Source organism: Lytechinus variegatus, chromosome 3 (genome assembly GCF_018143015.1).
Source record: "Lytechinus variegatus isolate NC3 chromosome 3, Lvar_3.0, whole genome shotgun sequence".
Classification (NCBI taxonomy): Eukaryota; Metazoa; Echinodermata; class Echinoidea; order Temnopleuroida; family Toxopneustidae; genus Lytechinus; species Lytechinus variegatus.
Window position 1 is genome coordinate 61,316,690 of NC_054742.1, and position 21,106 is coordinate 61,337,795.

The 21,106-nt window shown below is 37.0% G+C and overlaps 1 pseudogene; it reads right to left on the minus strand.

The window, feature by feature from the left end:
• Nucleotides 1–10,906: 10,906 nt before the first annotated feature.
• LOC121412104 overlaps nt 10,907–21,106 on the minus strand; it is a 93,283-nt pseudogene continuing 83,083 nt past the window's right edge.

The following is a 21,106-nucleotide window of genomic DNA, read 5'->3' on the forward strand; positions in this document are numbered from 1 at the left end:
AAATGCACCTCATAAAATGGGCGATACCAAAGACAGTCCTTTCAAAGACCCTCTTGTGCATTCGCCCCCTGAATGGGTATTATGGAGCGGGTTCCTTTTTGAACAGGTTTATACCAAAAAGGAAGAAAAGATAGACAAAATGGGAAGGAAGAACGAACAAAAGAAAGATAAGTAAAGAGGGGGAGAGCGAGAGGAAGAGAAGGGGTATAGAGTAAAGTACATGTATGAGAGTGAGAGACGGAGAGAGGGTGGGGTGATGGGAAAAGAGAAAGAAAGGAAGAAAAGGAGCATTAAGAAAACAAAGAAAGAAATCTTGAGAGAAAAGTTAAGAGGGGAGAGAAAGAGAAAGGGTAAGAGCAAAGTAAAAGAAAAGAGAGTACAAGCATGACAAGAGCGAGACAGAGAGAATTCTAAGGTGGGGGGGTATGGAAAAGGAGAAAGCCAAAATCTTATTTTTTACGGTTGTGTAGCCTAAAAATTTAAATAGAATAAATTACGATCTCAAGAGTCCACAAATTTTGCAAATTTTCAGTTCACAAGGCCTTGCGGTCCTCATTTTATGAAATATGTACTTTTCCTTCTGTTTCTATTTTGATTATCGGATGTTCAACCTGACAAAAAATGAAGGTTTGAGGAAAGTTTATCAACGATTTAGATTTTTTTTCATTTATGGATATATAAGCTACAAGCTCTCCAATATATAGTTTGGTTCAAAAAATCAATGTCATTTTCTCAATAGACAAATCATTTCACACCCACTCCTGAAAGAAAAAAAAATTAAATCACGAACCATTAAAAAATAGAAATTTTTGCATTTTATATTGACATGTGACAGTGTTTTTTTTTCCAATTCGTCCACTATCATTTGGTCTACCATCAGTTCGTCCACTATCCACATGCTCTAAGTGCCAATTTTTCCACTTATTTATATTTCGTCTAATAACCAGTTGGTCCAAATAGCCATTTAGTCCATATACCATTTGGTCTAATTAGACTAAGTGTTGATTTGGGGAAACGAACTAAAAGAAAATGGGTTTTAGACAAAGTGGTTACATAGATGGAATGGTCATAGACGAAATGGTGATTAGACAAAGTAATCATGATTGGACCAAATGGTTGTTAGACAAAACGTTGGACGGAATGGCTATTATACTAAATGAGTGTAGACTGTGGTGAGTGGACGAGTTGGCAGTAGACAAATTGGGAATTTACCGTGGCAGCTACTCGCACATATGACGTCACAAACTAAAAATTCTAGTAACTTTTTAAATCTTTGATGAATTTTCGTCAAACCACCTATATTTTCTGCTATTTTTCTTGTATTTTACAACGAAATTTTTTTTGGTGTGAACTTCTCCTTTAAACAGGTGTCCAGACTGAAAATAATTGTATCTAAAAATTCACTGAGCAAAACATCCCAAATTTCATCAAAATCTGACTGAAAATTACAAAGTTATTGAATTTCATTTATTTCATTGTTTTTTATGTTTTAATAAAATAAATAATAAAAAAACATTACTGAATGTTAAGGATAAGCAATATTTCGTGAAAAGTTATATGCATGCTATCATGAATATTCATTACGTGGGCTGATGATGTCATGTCAACACATTTCTAATGTTCCTATATGAAATCAAAGAATACATGTAAATGTGCGCATGTCTCTTGTAACAAAATAAGTTGCTGCAATGAATATCTTGTATTAAATCAGTTGTCAATCCTCTTTTTTTACATTTTTGGTGGAAAAAAATTGAATAATTTCATAATAAAATGCATAAGAATATTAAAGTGGGGATATGACATCAGTTGCCCATTGGATATTAATGAAGACATGTACATTTATAAACTGCTTCACTGAATGCAAAGAGTTAAAAACTTAATCCTTGTCCGATTTTGATGAATTTTCCAGTGTTTTATTCGTTTAGTTTTATCTGTTCAAATCATGTTATTTTCATCCTGAAGTACCCGTCTAAGATTCAGATCCATACTATGAAACATGGATTCGGACCGGACATGGACTCATTTCATTGCAGGCCATGGCACAGGCCCCTACAGCTTGATTACTTGAGAAGGTGGGGTGAACACAAATACTCTATTCTTAAGACAAATTGATAACTGCATTCTTTCTTTTTTTCTAATAAACTTGTAAAGGTTTAATACACACACAAATATGGTATACAGAAAACACGTTTATGAAGTACATGTAAATGACCAACAAACACATTTTTGCTTAAATCAAATCACTTGCCAGCTTTGATTTTGAGAAATAGTGTTACTTTTATAGTCCTTCCACTGGTTTATATAAAGACAGTTCTTTTCTTTTTCACATCACAGTTGTGTTATTATGAATGATTTTTGGTGAATGTCATACACATACTTGTATTGCTATGAAATAAATCCTATATGCTGAAATGATATCTTGCTTTCATTTTCCAATTTGTAGGTACATGTACATGTATATTCAAGTCCATGGGAGAGAGAAGTGGCTGTGCAAGTCCCTGTAGTGTAGACAGCTCTAGCATTACCGTATCCAAATAAGAGAAAGTGCCAGGATATTTACAAATGACGAAGAATAGACATTTTTATCTTAGTTGCTACTCCACCATATTATGGAAGAACATTGAATTCATACATGTACATGTAGTGGAGGATTTTGAAAGCAAATCATGTTTTTGAACATTAGGATGTAGAAAAGTACTTCTAGTTCATCAAATACATGTAGAAGAGGAAGCACATGCTATGTATAATATTTGTTTTATGAAAATGCCTAGGATACATGTATCAATGTCACCGGAGACTTATGGGGTGTGGCAAGAAAATATTTTAAATCAATTGCAAATTTCAGATGCAAATTTAGAAGAGTTAGATCAATTTTAACTAAACAAATCAAATTATTCTTGTTGATGCAAGAATCAGACCAGCAATCTGTTGCAAATTTACAATTGCTCAAAAGATTTGTGATTGATTAAAGTAACAAAAATTGACTTGCAATCGATTGCAAGTTTCTCGCAATGCCCCATTAAAGAATTACATCTTTGCATTTTACATATTTTTGGGGAGGTCTAGGCAATGTCTTGCATAACTTAGAAACGTTTTGCACTCAGGATATACATGTGAATATATTCTTTAAACTTTTATACACATCATTTTGTCTTTCAAGTATGAAAGATACAGACAAATTAAAAGGTATTCAACTATGAACCCATTGGAAATATGCCTGAAATATCAGCTTTCATTGGTAACCTTGGTTTCATCTTCACTGGGTAATATTTAATTGGTAACTCTTTTATTCATTTGCTCATGTACTTTTCTTGTCTTAAATATTTTACATTTGTATTTTTCTTGTACTCTCTCTACAAACTGAACATTACTTTTATGTTTATGTAATTAATTGTTGTGACACGACATGCATGTCTTTTGTATTTCACAACAAACATAATGATGATTATTTCAACTTTACCTGGAGATGGCCAGTGCACATGAGGTTCTACTAAGACTCATGTGCGAAGGTCAACTCCAGGAGAGATGAATAAAATATTCATCCTTGTCTACTTGGTGAACTATTTCAAACATGAAGATTCCTCTAAATGCATGATGGGGCAGTCATTATACATGTACTCTTATTGTTTACTTTGAATAAACACCCAGTGAACAATTGTTGTTAAAATACTTAACTGTCTATAGTACTTTTGATTTAATTCCAGAATTTAAAAGTATTGTAACAGTAAATTTTGCTGGGTCTATCTATTTTAATCTTTACTCTTACATTTGGCTTTCCATACTTTCAACTTGTTTATTTCCATCCCTACTCATCTCATCCTTCTTTCCATCCTCTCAATCCACATACATTGTCATGATCTCATCTTTCATTCCATCAAACACGAAACAATATATTTGGGAAATGGAATGGAAATCGATTTTGTTCAGACAATTTGAATCTTAAAAAAAAGAAGCTAGAACGAAATGTTTACGAAACAAAACTTAGTTTGGTTGCAAAGTTGGTAATTTGTTTGATGATGCATGATCCATTTTCGCTTATGGCAGTTTGTTGTATATTTTTTTTCTTTCCTTTTGGACAAGCATAGCTTTTTAAGGATATTGGTTTGGAATACTAGTGAAAAAAAAGTAATATATGTTTGAAAAAAAAAATGATATTTTATCTAAATTCACAAATATCGCAAGAAAAAATTAAGTCTGAAAAAAAAGAAGAAAGCTAATTGTTTATTCGAAAATACTCGTGCAACAACAATATGCTGATACATATTGTATTAATATACATGTACCGGTATACTATTTGTGCTTTTGCAACTAACAGTCAGATGGCCATTGGTAATAGTTAATACTGATTTGAATAATTCTTATTTCTCTTCGAAAGAAATATCGAAGTCAGAATATACATTTTTTTTTCATTCTCCGAAATCGTCTGTTTAGTGACGACCGCTATAAAAGAAGTCAATATTACATAGATTGGGTTTGGAAATATGTCAGTTCTGCTGATTGTTGCAAAAGTAATGACTTATTGATATTACTGTGAGCAGTTGAAATTTAAGGTTCCTTCATTATTTTCTTTAACCTCTTAAATTTTTGGCCCATTTAAAAAAAAAAAAAAAATCATGCTAGCAAGAAAAAAAAAAGTTCGGAAAGAACATGAATCGAAACTTAAAAACTTTGGAGTGTATATCGAAAAATGAGGACATTTTTAATGAAGAGGGAATCTTATGTACCAGTAAATTTTGCTGGGTCTATCTATTTTAATCTTTACTCTTACATTTGGCTTTCCATACTTTATTGTTTACATTCAACTTGTTTATTTCCATCCCTACTCATCTCATCCTTCTTTCCATCCTCTCAATCCACATACATTGTCATGATCTCATCTTTCATTCCATCTCCACAATACATCTCACATAGCAACACAGGTTCATTGCATTTCATTCTTTCATTCAGTTTCCCCTCAGTCATGCTTCCTGGTTTTCCATTAGCTTTCCACTCCACATGGTCTTATTGTTTAATTCTCATTAGGATTCAGTTTAACTCATGATCACCATTCTCTATTCTCTGATTGGTTCTTATTTTTAAATAGGGTTAGTTCATTTTATAGTTCATACCATTTTCCTTGTATTTGATTGGTTGATTTCTATGATTATCCAATGTGGGTACATTGGCAGAAGATAAGATTGGAAAGTAAAGTCAGTGCTGATCTGGACTTCATCTTGTAAACTTCTAATTTATTTTGTGTACACCCTATCTTCAGTTTAATCATTTTAGTTTAATTAAAGGTGAGCTTTGGAGATTAAATTACAGGAGAGCATAGGAGACTGAGTTTGGAAGTGTACAAACGGTCATGTTACAGTATCAAATTGCACACTTTTTTGGCTTTCATGTACAATTGTCATGAACACTTTTGGAAAGAAATAAAAAGTACAATCATTGTACACACAATTTTGACATTCTTATTTTCGAGTACATGTAGATCACCCACAATAGTATACATCAGTTAAAATAAAATTACTGTACATGTAACTTATATATGAATCAAACCTCTTTCAAATACCTTCACTGTATATGAACTAAAACGCAAGTAAGAAAATAACGTTTCTCGTAAAGACTTTGAAATATTTTTTTCAAGATGACTGCACCATTCACCCCAAAATGGATACATTCCATAAGCAAATTGTATTTACAAACTTTTTTTGTTATATTTTGCAGAATTTTTTTAAACAATACCTAACCAATTTAGGATAGCATCAAAAATGCAGTGCAGGCTGGGACAAGAAACACATTTTCTTTTTCTTGGCTTAAAAGCAATCAAAGGACAAACACACTATACTGAAACAAATAGACAGGTCTGATGCATGTTTAACGTTAATGTACATTTCTACATTACATTTAAAATTTATTAGGCTTGAGTCATTAGCTTTGTTTTTGAAGAAAACATTTTTTTGCAAATATTAAGCAGGCAGTCAGGATTAATGGGGAAGGGGGGAACCTTCCCCCAAAGTTCATGAAATGTTACGTTTCATATCTTTATATCCATGAACTAGCCATCAATTTTCCACATTTCCTTGATAAATATTTAGTTGAAAACTATCAATAAAATGAAGGATATTCCCTTCTTCCTTGACTATGAAAGATCGTTTTCAGTTGATGTCAAACTACATGTAAGTTTAGATCATCTAACATGAACGTCTACAAGTGGAACCACATTTTTAAAAAGCAAAATTCAGGCAAAAAAGAGATTCTTGATTTATAGACCCAAACTTTTATTTTGCACCAATGGATATATCAAGAATAGGTAATATTGCATCCCTTGACATATTATCGACTTGAAACATAAAAAACTGTCTGGAAGAGAAGTGCATTTCGGCATATTAAAAGCAAAAGTTAATTTTTGATTGTTTTTAGAGCGATTCAATTTTAATTTCTACATGTAGTTGAGAAAATTAGGCCAAATGCAAAATGAGCTCAATATCCTCAATATCAATGGTTCAATGACTTATTGTTGGCTTTTAAAAATAAGAAAACGCTAATGCTATTAACAGTTCTTTTGACTCAACCCTATTTCATTTTAAAACACATACATGTATATATGTCAGACTTGTAACAAAAATTTTGCAACTAATACAACACGACAGGATAAACATGGACGGATCTCATGAAGATCTGGCATTATTTTGGTTTCGCGTATAAAAAACATAAACTTTAAGATATATACATGTACATATTATACACCTGTCATGAAATAAATAGCTGGCTATGAATACGCACCACCACATCCATGAATATTGTCCCATTTCATTTGAACATCAAGCAGCATTGGTCTTTGGCATAAGTGTTCATAAGAATGCTGGTGAATTCAGCAGTCGAGGAATACTTGGTCAATCTGAGAAAAATGTCACACACATATCATATTGCTGCATCAGAAAATGTCACTTCATGAGTCTTGGATGATAAAACCCATGTAAATTCAGCTGGCTTTGAATAGGCAACACTACATTCATGAATATTGTCCCATTTCATTTGAACAACAAGCAGCATTGGTCTTTGGCATCAGTGTTCATAAGAATGCTGCTGAATTTAGCAGTCGAGGAATACTTGGTCAATTTGAGAAAAATGTCACACACATATCATATTGCTGCATCAGAAAATGTCACTTCATGAGTCTTGGATGATAAAACCCATGTAAATTCAGCTGGCTATGAATAGGCAACACTACATCCATGAATATTGTCCCATTTCATTTGAACAAGCAGCATTGGTCTTTGGCATCAGTGTTCATAAGAATGCTGCTGAATTAAGCACGTCGAGGAATAAGGCTTGGTCAATTTGAGAAAAATGTCACTCAATCATATTGGTAAGAAATGGTCACTTAATGAATGTTGGTTAACGGGTGTCATCTATTTACTTCAGATTGATATTCATTTACCACAGTGAAGCTGTCCATCAGAATTATTTTCGCATAGTCAGGCCTTAGCATAGCATTCGGTATACCGGCAGAAGGACATTCTGGTTATGGTTCCTAGAATTTCTCAAAGTTGACATGTTTGATATAGTCATGCTGGGGAATGTGTTCACCTACAATTGGGGCAGTACCATGACCCTCTTGGTTTGCGTCTAATGCCAACACATTCGTAATGGAACCACTGCTGAATACAAGCAACATTGTCACAGCCAATCATTCGCCCATATTCTCCACTGAAAATTAAAAATAGAAAAACATTAATTAAAATATGAACAAATATCTTATAAATGGCAGAAACCCCTTTTATGTGTATTGGGTATAAAATTGGTTAAGATTTCATTTGCGAAGAGCAAGTAACGAATGAACAAGTCAGTCAGCAACATTGTCAGGGAAAATTTGTGATCAACCACAATCCTACACATGTGGAAATATATGACAAAACTATGCAAGGCACACATCATATCAAATACAAAAAAAAAGATTTCTGCATCATTTACAACCAGCTAAAATTTACATTTTCTGAGCAGAAGTTGGTATTGGGTAGAAGAAACAATATTTTCTTGTACTTGCAATACAAAGAAATTAATTGTAAGCAAGTTTTATCCAACATAGTTACTGAGGATCTGATGTAAACTCAGTGACTCTTACCGATGGCATATTCAGTTGTCATCTTCTTCTGCCTCATCATCCCCCTCACTTCCGTTATCATCGGAGCCTTCGATTTCTTGATCTTCTTCCTCATTGCCACTACTACTGCCTTCATCTTGTAAGCCTTGGGTTTGGTGAGCTCCTAACTCGGCATCTACATGTAGGGTTTCAGTTTGTGGACCTTGTGCTGCAGCCATTTTTTCCCCTCCTCGATCTCTGTGCTTTGAGTGCACCATAAAGCCTTCTCTGTTTCACTGACTCCAGGTGCTCAGTCCACATTTTTACATCCTCAACAGATAACAAATTTTCTCTGGCCAACTTAGTAATGCTTTCCTCTTTGAATTCACCATTTGGCCGTTCTAATGTTTTGAAAGCATCACCGATGACATCTCGTGGAGGTTGACACTTACTGCCTGTCAAGTTGTCTGGAAATTGCTTGTAGTGTCCATTGCAGTGTTCACTGCATTTGCTGCATTGTCCACCCCATGGTTGACTTGGGTCAGCAACTGGAACTGGCACAAATGACAATGGGGGCCCACCATCAAACCAGAAAATGTCTTCTCTTTCTCTCCTACAAACTGGATGGGGACATGCATCGTCATAACAGGGTAGGAGCTGGAACACATAATGAGAAAGCCCCTTTTGCATGTGTCTCTCACGTAAGTCCCAAACCATCTGAAAGTGGGCATACAAATCTGGTTGTTTTTGCTTAAGCTCTTGCTTGCTCTTCTTTGATCCTTTCAGGTAAGTTAGAAGATGAAGCTTTCTTGCATGAATTTCAGCTCCATGTTCATCTCTACATCCCTCCACAAGCTTGATGTTGGACCTACCAGCAGGTGCGCCATTACAGCGATTGATGTACACCTGTGTTGCTGTCCGCAAGTTTTTCTCGAGAGCAGCCTCATCTATCCCTCGTTCATTGAAATTAGAGCCATGAATTGTGGATGGGATGAACATATTTGCATGAGCTCTTGTCAGGCAGCCATTCATAAGCTCTACTGGGTTTAGGTAGCTACCACCTGCATATCGCGCTGTCAACAGCGTGCAATACTTAGCCATGTTAAGATGCCATTCTGTCCACAAAAACTGGACTTCCAGGTGTGTAGGTCCCTCATCGGATGCCCATCCACACGTATGCAGTCGATGGGCTTCTGCATGTCAGTTGCAAATTCGTCCATTTTGCTCATCATGTACATGTCAGCCATGTGCTGCGATGGGTCCTTTTGGTACAGCTGATGAGCCTTCACAACACCAAGTACCTTTTGAGCCTTTTTTTGTTTTGACAATGAGATGCATGGAGGTCTGTAGTACTGACTTATATTTGTTTACATAATCTGTGTGCGTAGTGAGCTCTGGCTGCTCTTTCAATGAAACAGTTTTATATTGCTTGTGTGTGTATGTAGTGTCAAGGCGGAAACCTGCACCATCATCCCTGTTAAGCACCAATTTATTACGGCCATCTTGTAATTGTAGTGTATCAAGATCCCTGTAAAAGGCGTTGCTCCAGTGACTGTCGGGATTGAGTCTGATATATTCCAGCCTTTACGAGCTCTCCTGGATGTTATTTGTGCAACACCTTTGTATCGTTTGGCAGGTATCCACTTTCTATTGTGGCAGGCACACAACTGAACTTTCATCCCATACGAGAACTTATCCTGGTAGTGATCCTGCAGATGCTCCAAAATCCTTTGGTTTGTGACTCTTTTTTCTCGTTTCAAATTTTCATCAAACGTGAGCACACCTGTTCTTCTCCATGCATCTGCTCCAACCATATTGTCGTGAACATAGTTCTCCATAACTTTCCCGATGTCAGGATACTTTGCTACTATTCGCGACACACACTTCGGTAGCTTCCGTTTCAACAGACATTCTTTTGACAATTTCTTAGCAGTAATTCTTTCAGTCCTCCTCAAAATCGTTTTCGATATCTTCTTCACCTTTTCCTTTGCCTTCTTACTGCTTGTATCCTTTATGGTCAAGTACTCCTCCGGATCATCACTCTCCGACTCAGTTTCTATCATTCTTGGTTGTTCTGATGATTGTGTGAGGGTCATATCCAGGTCACTGTCAGAGCTGAATGTACTTGAGTCTACTTCATCTTTGTCACTGTCAGTGTCTTGTCCTGATGAGGCCTTCAGTTCGGCTGTAGCTTGTGCAAGTGCGAGATCCCACATCGAGTCATGGATCTGTTTCTGTTGGACGATGGCATCTTCAACATTTTGTAAGAGCATCTTTGGGTTATGAACTCCTAGCCTCTTCTTGCTTTGTTTTGCACTAAGGTAATGTGATTTAATAGCTACATATTTTATAAGGCTTCTATCTTTTTCACTTGAAGCAAGGGAGCAGATCTCTTTCATCTCATCTTTTGAGAAGTGAAGCTGTATTTTAGGTGGCACAAGGTTAAGGTGTTGAATCATATTATTGTAGTCAAAATTTGTCACATACTCGGCGACAAAAAGGCGTTTTTGTCCTGCACCAGCAGCAAACACAACAGCAGGTAGCTGCATTACTTTCCTCACAGCCTTATCACTTTTGTAACCCGCATCAGTGGTCATATGATACAACTCCTTCAATGCCACAATCCCCCTTTCATCAACTGCTGTTGCCATCTTCACAATTGCTGAGCAGCGCTGGCATGGTTGAATGTGCGTTCTGTTACAAATCATGTTCTTTGTGTCTATGAAATTCCTCATTGATATACCAGAAAGTGAAGAATAGTAAATTCCATCCTTCTTGCTGAAATTGCTCCCTAATGCCTCTGCTTCCATCAGTTTTTTTTTCGTTGAGAGAGTCACGTCACTCTGCTTCTTGCACTTCACTGCTGTTGCTTTCTGTAGCCTCATCTTCATCGCAGCTACTGTCTGCTTCTCTCACCTCAACTTGTTGAGTGAGGCTAGCATAGATGTTCTCAAGCAGGTGCTCTGCTGTTTCGAGACCAGAATCTGCAACTATATCAGCACTGACTTCGTCAATATCCATGCTCCTCTCTTCAGTAACGGATCCTCCACTTTCCATATGATCAGTTGCAACGTCATCCATGTTCCTCTCATCAGAACCTTGAGCCATTTCACCAGTGCTAGCCTTTTCAATTTCCATACTCCTTTCCTCCAAAATATTGACCTCTTCCGCATCTGCCTCAGAATCACCCATCACCTTGACTTTCTTTGATGAAGATCCACTTTCACTTCCTTTGATTTTCCTTCTTACCCTCCTCTTCTTCAAGGCATCAGACTTGTTACCTATCTCTGCCTTCTCAAGTTTAAGGTTTCTTAGTTTCAGTTTTAGCTCTGAAATTTGCTGCTCAAAAGCTGCCGCTTGCCCATACTGGTTGGAAGTGACAGCTCTCTCTTTACCCTTCTCGAGAAATTTGATTTGAGTCTCCATACTCCATACGGACTATTTCCGTAATTTCTTCAAGACAGTCTTCTCTTGTTGCTTCTTTGGAGTAGTTTGATTCCTTCTTCTGTTTTTTACTTCCAAAGACTTTACTTCTCGTCTTCTTTCCATGTGCATATTCATAACCACTTGCGTGCACCGCTTCCCTCGCCTTTTCAAGGAGGAGTCCTCTCTTGTCCAGCAGAGTTGGGTTGGCTTTTGCGAGACGGGAAGCGGCTTCATTTATCTTTTTCTGGTACTTGTTGAGATTTTTGCCATCCTTGCCAAATATTTTGGCTCTCTCTTTGATTTCTTCATCGGTTATATCACCCACAGGTGGACTTTGACTGGGTGGTTCCCGACTGATTGAGAACTTTCCACCAGTGAACTTAAGGGTTGCTTGACTTGTCCTACATGTAGGAGGATTATCTTCATAAGATGTACTCGCTCTAGCTGCTTCACCCCCTGGCGAAGAGGATGCTCCCTCACTGCTTACAATAGATGGCACTTCGCTATGTACATGTACTGCAGAAGCTGAAGCTGATTGAGCCAGTGATACAAACTGCAATCTAATCTTGTCATTTTCCACCGGAACATGCTCATCGTAATCGATATAGTCCTCAAACCCTTTATCGTAGACTAATGCACGCTGAAGTTGTAGAGCTGCAATTTGGGGGCATATCTTTACAGCTTCCTGGTGACATTCATCAATTGTTCGGGCACGAACAGGCTTTTTGGCCATTTCTTTACCATCTACCTCGATGATTGCTAGAATCCGAGGAGCAGCCATAGCTGTACCCTGTCAAAAAGTAAGACAAGTAATAATTTGGACATGAGTTCAATATTCAAAACACTTAGATTAAGGCCATGTGTCATGAACTCATCACATAAAAAGCTGCTTTTGTAATGTTTTTTAAAATTTCATTCGGTTTAACATACAAAATCTCGGTTGAACAGAGAGGTTGTTTCAAATTGGTGTCATTTTAAAGCTGAATATGTACACTATCATGTCTGTAAAAATTAACAGGGTGGCGCATGAATTCGCGACACCATGATTGGTAGAATGAAAAATGGTGAGGGTGTGGGGGGGGAGTGGTACACACAAAGATCCATGGGAGAGTCAAGTTTCAAATTTGAAACATGAACAACTTTGATATACAGGGGGCTACAGATTTAATTTTGGTCTCATTTACAGCTAAATATAATGGTTAATGGGTAGAACAATACACCTCCATACACATTAAAGAATCATTAATTGATGATTTGTTAGAAATTAATGTAAAAACGGGTGAAAAATGTAAGTTTTCAATATTCAAAATTTGCATAAATTTGCATATCAATATGACCTCGATAAATTGAATGAACCCGTTTAAATTATATATCATTTGACATGGAATTTCATAATACAAAATGGTAAGTAATTCATGGCATGGTCTCAGAGAAAAAAATATGGATGCTTGAAATAAAGTATATTGGGGGTCATTAAAAATTCAGTTTTAAGATCCTGATGTGAGCCATTCACCCTACCTCACTTTCAATTCCCTTCTTTTCCATCCTTTTTTCTTAAAATCCTCCAGGCTCAAAAAATATTATTTGAACAGATGAAGTAAAATCAAACAAAACAGTGAAAATTTCATCAAAATTGGACCATGATTAACAACGTCGTGACATTTTTAAGCTTTGTATCATTTCAGTTAAACAGTTCTATACATGTATCCTCATGAATGTGCAATGAGCAAAGTGATGATGTCATATCCCCACTTATTCTTTTGATGCATTTTTGATAAATGGTTTAATGCATAAGATATTCCGCACTGTAACTTATTTTGTTACACGGGTGACATGCACACATGTATGAAAATATGAAATAATTACAATTTCATGTAATAACATAAGTAAATAGAAAGTGGGAATATCACATGAGCACACACCTAATGAATATTCATAAAGGCATGCAAATAACTTTTCACAAAAATATTGCTGAATTTTATAACTTTTTTTGTTTTCAGATTTTGATCAAATTTTTAGCATTTTGCTCAGTGAACTTTATTTTATTAGATATAATTATTTTCAGCCTGGAGTACCCATTTAAGCTGCTTCTTAATATTTCATCTTACTCGTTTCATACTCCTTCCAAAAAGGTTTATGTTTCTTTTTTGTAATTAAACACTAAACATTAAATATGGCTCACACAAAATTTAGAAATGGATGCTAAAACTTACTGAAAAAATGAAATTTCCATCAGGATCATAAATTCAATTTTCAGTAAATTCAGTCTGCAACTTTTAATACTTAACCCTATCTAGGCCGGGGGGGGGGGCCTCGGAGGCCCCCCCTCAACGAATCGCGCAATATTTTTGTTGTGCGGAATTTTTTTACCACACCGCTCACTGAGTTTTTACTTTCAAGTCTTGCGCAACTTTTGAGACCAATTTTGCGTCACCCGGGTATGTGGTTCCGAAATTACGCAACATTATGTAAGTGCATGTCAGACCGAAAATTGCTCAAAAACGTGATTTCGTGTACAAAGTCAATGCAAATTGTGTTTTCAACCAAAATTCATAAATGTATGATTATTTTTAGTTTTGCCAATCTAAATGTATTCATTTTATGATTTTTATGATCACAGAAGAGTCCCCAACAAATTTCATTGAAAAAACAATGAAAAACAAGAGGTCAAAAAAACAAAGAAATACATAAGAAATTGCAAAAAACAATATAATACATAAGAAAATGATTTGATATCACAATTTTTTTCATGTCCTCTGCTAAGGACACCACAAAGAGTTTCTATACCAAAAATTAGTACATTCGGAGCTTTATTTAGGGAGTTAGAGGAAAAAGTATGATTTCGCATACTATAATTACGCATAAATTAGCATAATCACTTATTGCGATTCGCATGAAATGAATTACTATAGAATCTTGTAGATTATGTCCCAGACAATCCGCATGCCAATTTTCGGCGCGATCGTGCGGTCGACGGCCGAGATCTTGGGGGGGGCCTGGGAGCCCCCCCCCCCGGCCATAGGAACTCCCAAAATACCCCGGCCTAGATAGGGTTAATTGATGAGAAGTGATATTTAACAGTTCATTACACTTTTGTAAAAATAAACATATCCTTAAATTTTCAGCCCAAAGCTTTTATAAAAAAAAATTATTTTACTCTGATCTCCAAATAAAATCTTCAAATAAAACACATTTTCATTTTGTATCCTCCACATCATTTACTTTTTAGGGCATAAATCTAGAAATGAACAGGATTTAGTGATAGCTGCATTTCAGGGGGGTGGGGGTTATCGTTGGTGATCTGGTACATTTCACGTTTCATTTTTCAACATGAATCATATGATAACAAAATAAGGGAATCAGTTTTCGTTAAAATTTGACATCCCGCCCCCCCCCCTCCAACAATATGTCTTTATATTATCCAAATTGTATATTTTGTGGAGGGGAATACCCTTGTGCATGTTTTAGAGCCGAGTCAAAACAATGTTCGAACTATATACAGCATTAAATTTTTCCTATATTGGCAAACATCAGATTTAAGGGGGGGGGACCTATCCCAAAGTTGATGAAATTTCACATATTCACATCCAAGAAATTACCTTCTATTCTATTTCATATTTCCTTGCAATTAATATGATTTAGTTGAAAACTATTAAGAAAATAAAGAATATTCCCCCTTTTCTTGCCTCCGATAGATCCTGATAGAACCTATTTGTCATTTTCTTGATAGTTTTCACCTATTAATCAAACTAATTTTGAAGGAAATGATGAAAATTGATGGCCATTTCAAGGGTGTAAAGATTGGAAATACATTTTAGCAACTTTGGGGAGATTTTTTTTCTTTTCTTTTAACCCCGTTGGTTTATACTAAACAATAATTGCCTGTTTAGTAATAACATTTTTCAAATAAAGCCGGGCTATTTGGAACCATCTCACAGCTGGGGGTAGGGGAAGATCTTCCCCCTCAGACCTCACCCACAAATTGCTAATTTATATTCACAGACTCTTTTTCCAATCAAATGTACTTTAATCAAAAAATTGTTTTGGTTAAAAAAAAATTTGCATTGGATCTGTAGATGAATTTAAGCAGTTTTGGGACTGACATATTGCATAATTTTGTAACAGCATACACAGGCATCACAAATTTCCCCTCAAAATATGCTCGAAAATGGAAAAGTAAGAAGTCAGTGAGCCACGCGGTAGAATTATTTTACGCAGCAGATTTATCACAATAAATATTGGGGGCGGATTACACCCCCCCCCCCCCTGGAGATTCAGGGTTCAAAATCCACATGAATATAAAAGAAAAGAGAAATCCAAGTCAAATGAAACCTAGATAAGCAAGAAAACTGAACCATGTCCTCTCTCTATGTGATTCTGCAACCTTGTTATGTTAAATCGGCTGCTATTGTTTCAAGCAGTTTCCTGCTTATTTAATATAGTTGGCACCTGCATTTAATATTTTAATATCTTACATGCTTTAATATTTGTAGTACAGTTTTGAATCTTATATATTTATACTTTCTTGATTGTCACATAAAAAATGTATTAATTTTTGTCATTATTGTATGAATTTGTTTATTTGTAATTGATCTTGAATAAAATGCAGAAACTCGGACTGCAAAAATATCATACAGGCTGCAGAATTTGTAGGGGAAGGGGGGGCATATGGAACCCTTCCAAAAAATAATGATTGGTTTCTACGACAAACAATGTGTTTGGAGCTCGATCATGAGAGTCTGATGCCATTCATTCAGTATTTTCTTGGAAACTTGCTGGAGGATGTGGATTTCAAACATCCAATTCCAAAATTAAACATTGGGAGATAGTAATAAACTTTGAAGTGCCCACTTTGGCGGCAGAAGCCAAGAAATTTAGGGGGGATGCAGGAAAAAAATGAAAAGGTTTATTGCTGTTTCTGTTTCTGTTTGTGGTAACTCCCGTAGGAACTCGGCAGGACAGCATTTTGCTGGTAAACGCTAAGCTGGTATATAACTAATTACCTATGAAACATTTTACGTCTAGATTAATCAGCCATAGTGGCTGACGTTATAGACGACAGATATCACTCTCGGGCCTTTTTTATCAAAGTGGAGACAATGGCAGAGTTGGGATTCGAACTCACAACCTTGCGATTATGAGTCCAATGCTCTAACCACTGGACCACATGACCCGACTGGACCACACGACCTGATTGTGCCCTATTCCAAAAATTCGGGGGGGGTGTCCACCTGAAAACTAAGGATGGACACAAGATAAAAAAACTGACCAAAAAAAAACAGGTTAGCAACCTAATTTTTAGGGGGGGGATCCACCCAAATTTAGGGGGGATGAGGGAATACAAATATACAAGAAAAAAAAAGGTTCTCAACATAAATTTTAGGGGGGTCCGTCCACCACCTCAAATTTTTTTGGGAAGAACCCCCCCCTCTTCCGCCACCTATGAGTGCCCAAATATCGCATGAAAGAGGCAAGCAACTCGACTCCTGCCCTGCAACTGCTAGGGTATCGCATGCTCACACAGGGCACTTGCACTTTCGCATTCCCATTGCACCAAGCAGTACACCGAGCCAGCTGTGAGTCTGAACTTAAAGGTAAATGCTAGTTTTGGTAACGATATCAAAATGAGTTCGTACAGAATCCAATGAAATGACCACCAAAGTGTCTGTTTGTATAAATAAAACGCATGTGCCTAAGAATTCTGGAAGAAATTGTGTATTTGCTGAGAAATCAGCAAATAAGCACAGGAATCGGGTAGGGCGTCGGGCCCGACGCCCTAAGCAATAATTATACATTGTCCCACGTGCGCTTATCTGTGTTGGGGATCTTCGGTGTGAACATTTTTCAGCGTAGATTTCAAGATTTCACAAAGTTCAGTTAATGTAACTGTACCAGATCTAGATCCTCGATGATATACTGAAAATTAAGCCTTACATGTATTTTACAGACTTTCTCATGAAATCAGTGTTTACTGCAACTACTGGAATTTCTCTTTAAGCTGTATTTTTGCTTCAAAAAAAAATCCTGTGTAAAATCCATAATTATGACTTCCAATATTCCTTATGACCCTTATGATTCTAATTTATTTTGGACTCCAAAGATCTATGACCAAAAAATCTGGTTTGGGAGAAGTGATATTTGCCGGAAATATCACCGCTGGGATGACACATGTTCGATCTGCAACGGCCACCGGAGAGTTTCCCGGTTCGACACCCTTCCAAATTTGCCACTCTTCCAAATTTCGGACACCACTGCCGATGGAATTGTGAATGCGTATACTGTATATGACGTACACTATACATGTGGATCGCGGTGCATAGCTTGACGCGTCTGACTTTTGGCAATTGCATTGTGTCCGATATTCGGGGGAAAACAATTTCTGGTACATGTAGATCTAACTGAGTCTAGGCTCTAAAGTACAACTAAAAAATTCCCCAACCATATTTTTTCATCTTCAAAATGACAATTCCAACATTTTCAAAACAATACATATGATTTTTGAATAATTCAATGATTGTACTTTTTGTGTGAGACCTCCATTTGGCGAGACCGTCCAACCACACGATCTCAAAACAGCCCGTAAGTGGCCACTGCCTTGTACACGTCTTGCAACGCACACCCGCGGCACTTACACATCAGACAGCATTGCCATTGACCGATCATTTCAATCTTTGCATTACAATATTCTCAAAATCCTCAATTTTCATGTATTCAAAACCAACTAGTTTTGTTCGGGGATCTTTAATACTGTATATACATACCTCAGTCTTTGAATAGTGATCAACAAAAGGCGGATTGTCAAGCTTTGAATTGAATCTCCACGTATCGGTTCACCTCGAGCTCGGCCTCAATAGCGTGTATTTACATACGTATTTTGCAAGGTTCTTTCGCGAGATGTACACAGCGGCACGTGCGCGCGGAGATTTACTTGACGGAGTGCGTCATGAAGACAGTCAATGGTCAGTCAAAATCTAGCACTGGTGCGTCATATTTTTTCGTCCAGGCAGTCATCGTAAGACAAGGTCTGTAACAGTCGAGACACACAGGCTATGGTACATGAAAATCCGACTCACATCTGACAAGTGACGCACCATTCCCGGGGGTCGCGAGGTGCGTCTTACAATTGATAGGTGTATTAATCATTGTACCTACTGTATCCATCAATTACCCAAGACCACAACTGCCAACCATTATTGCGAATAAATCCAGACCTGCCAACCTCTGGGAATGAAAAACTGTATTCTGTGATAACAAAAACTGTATTTCCCCAAAAAAAACTGTATTTTATTTTAAAAATGCACTCAACACGCAAGGGGGGGAGTTGTCCTCCCCTCCCACAGTATGGAAAAAGGGCCATTTACTTCATGTTTTGTCATTTTTTCCACACATGTCAATCAAAACTAATAATAATACCTAATCTTGTTTTTTACTTGCACGCTGGAAGCAATTTTTTATCGGGTAATGTACATACACTTGCAAGCTGCACTTCACCATTACGACAATACACCAGACGGTGGACTGTACTGTTTCCAGAAGAAGAAGATCTTAATGATACCTTAATCAGATGACCTGAAACTTAAGCAAACTTATAATTGATTACTCTGTTTCATAAACCAAAATAGATCAATTAACTTTTATTTACTTTCATAGTTATGACGTTTCAAAAACTTAAGATTTGTGAAAATTGTACAGATATTCTGAAGAGTCAATCAAGTGCTGCCTTCATATAACTTGTGATCCAATACTACGCTGGACTCCATGATTATGCACAACACAGCCGCAGAGCCAGTGCAGTGCAGCAGCCGTAGCGCGATCATCGGGGCATGCCGCGGCCGGCCGGCCAGGCACATCCTCAAGTGCCTAAATCGCTAGGCCGAGGGTTTGCATTTTGACAAACTTACTTTTCACCGCTTCTCATTCTCCATCTTTTGGATGGTCCAGAGTAAGAATCGCCTCTGTTACTCTCCTTTTTCTTTGGTATGAATCCATTATCCGAGATGAAAATATCTATTCCAAGCAAACACCGCGGCGATGAAATGCACCGCACACACACGAACCGTGAACAACGAAAACCCGAAGCGCCAGGCCAGCGCTCCCCGGCCGGCGCCCCGCTTGCTTTCGCTGGCGATTGGCCATCGGGCACCGGCATCACGCTTCGCCCGTTCAACCACCGAAGTCTCTATCTAATTGAATGGATATTGTGCGCGCCTCGATCACCATTATCCGCCATCTTGCTACCCCACAATGCATCGCCGTGTACATAATGTTGGAACAACAATTACAGCAGCCACGTGTTTTTATATGACACAAAATGGCGGCAGACTGTTTATTTGCGGTGTCAGGGATTGTGGGGCGTTTAGCATGTCAGTTTGTGGAAGTGCCGATCTATGCCAGTAGTACCACACTGAGCTTCGGAATCGCTTTATAGTATGGAACGCCAAAATAGTAAATATTTTTGTAAAAAACATATATTTTTGAACTTGAAAAATCGTATCAAAATAGGGAAAAATCGTATGCCCGTATTTTGATTCAAAAATCATACTAATTACGGGAAAATCGTACTGGTTGGCAGGTCTGTAAATCCTATTCTTTTCCTTTTTTAAAACCTATTTTCAAGCCTAATATCCTATTTTACCTTACAATTTTGAAAAACATACAAAAAGTCATCATTCTTACAAGTTTCCAAAATCCTATTTTACTTATTTTACAAAATCCTATTTTACTTAAAAAATTATTTTTTGTGTCATTTTCCCTTAAAAATCTTACTAAATAGGATAAACTCCTACCAGTTGGCAGCTCTGCCAGACTAACCTTAAACTCCCCAATGTAGACAACGTCTGCGCTACCCTGTATCCAGACGTCACCCTGAGCTCCAGTCTGACTCCAAACGGGATTGTTACGCTTTCCATCTGAACCCATGACAAACACCTCCAGACTTCCAATATCTTTGAAATGAGGAAAGGAACAACACCGGATGGTTAGAAAGGAATTTACAAAGAAACATCAGCTGAAGTCCTTGTGAAACTGAATATCTAACCTGCTGGAAACTGAATGATCTTCCATAGACTGAGGCTCACATGCATGTGGGCTACGTTTCCCATGGTTTAAAGCAAAATGACAATCTACAGTTATCCATTCCAGTGCCCTTAGAGATGTACAATCATTTTTTAATCAAATGTGATTATTTAACATTCTGATATTTTTCATGATTGTTTTGAAGTATTTCAATTTGAGACATATGACAGTATAATTGGAAGGTCACATTGCTTTACAGTACTTACCACTGCCAAACATATGATACCAAAAAGTCATACATGATCCCTGGGTCCTTGGCAAGTATTCACTTACTAGGTCAGCAGAGCTGCTATCAAGATCATTGTCTGCTTCAAAATACATGTACATGCCTGAGAGAGAGAAAAAAAGGAGAAAATATTTTTATCTTTTTTATTCACGTTTTTCTCCCTTTTACAATTTAATTATCCGGGTTAGCATTGAATTTATGAGAAGAAATCAAGGTCCTTGAAATGAATGCTGTCACATACAGTGAAAGAAAGATAAGAAAGGTTATCGACAATCTTTTACTTGAATCGATGGGATTTAATGAAATCTTGA